We start from the raw sequence: 1,164 nt of genomic DNA on the forward strand, positions 1-1,164 counted from the left end.
AAGTACTGCTCTACAAGGGGAGTGGTAAGGATAAACGCCTAAATCCTATCGACCAATATGCCTCCTCCCAGTAGCACATGATCGTCCATAGTCTTAGACCAATCCTAAGTGCTGCAATTTATCCACGGCAGTTCGGCTCAACCCTTGATAGGGGAACTATGGATGCGCTGCTGAGTGTGCATAGGAACGTGGATGAGAGAGCGGAGAAATATGTCTTATTGGTCATGTTTGGGGATGGATTTTGGGACCACAGATACCCTGCAATGATGACCATATATAAAAGTGTGATCTTGGGTATTCTGAGGTACGCATCCCCTGTATGGAGCCGAAATCTCACACAGACACAGAAGAGAAGACTGGCCACCATACAGAGATTGGCTCTGCTAAGGGTTACGAAGACATACAAAATGGTGTCACATGAGGCGGTGGAGGTGCTGGCCAGAGCGATGCCCCTGGACCTCATCCTCAGGGAGGATGTCCTTAAATATGAAGTACTGCCTCTTTACTTAGGACTAGAAGCGCTACTGGAGGAGCTCTGAGAGAGGACCAATGAGACTCCAAACTTATGGAAGAAATTACTGCGGGAGGATTCAATACAGGAGTGGAATGGACGGTGGGTAGCAAGCCAGAAGGGTGCTGCCTTGAAAAAATTCTTCCCTACCATCATTTCTAGATTGAAGGCTAAATGGGTCATCCCAGACTATTGGGTCATACAGATCTTAACAGGACACCAGGACAACCAGGGGGTTTCGGGGAAAGCTGCAGAGCTTTGGAAAGAACATTGACCCCCGGTGCCCCACGTGCGGATTTCCTGAAACAGCAGAACACGTAATAATAGATTGCTCCGCCATGGAAGGACACCGAGCCAGGCTGTCAAGAAAGGCCGGGATTTTTGCCCTCGCCAAGTCGGACTTTCCGTGTTTGATGGAAGAAGAGAATTATCCCTTCTTCAGGGAGTTCATTTACGGGTGGAAGGAGATGGTGGGCCCAACTCATTTCACAATGGGAAGGTCTTGATCGCCCAACATCGGCGAGCCACCAGAAGAGGAGGAAGCTGACCCAGACTGAGACCAGGAGGGCTGGACCAGCCTGGTAACTGCAGGAGACACCCAGACAGATGCACACCAGAAGGACCCACCGAACGGACAAGGTGTAGCTCCATCA

Source organism: Halyomorpha halys, unplaced genomic scaffold (assembly GCF_000696795.3).
Source record: "Halyomorpha halys isolate HHAL.00 unplaced genomic scaffold, Hhal_1.1 Scaffold7.1, whole genome shotgun sequence".
Classification (NCBI taxonomy): domain Eukaryota; kingdom Metazoa; phylum Arthropoda; class Insecta; order Hemiptera; family Pentatomidae; genus Halyomorpha; species Halyomorpha halys.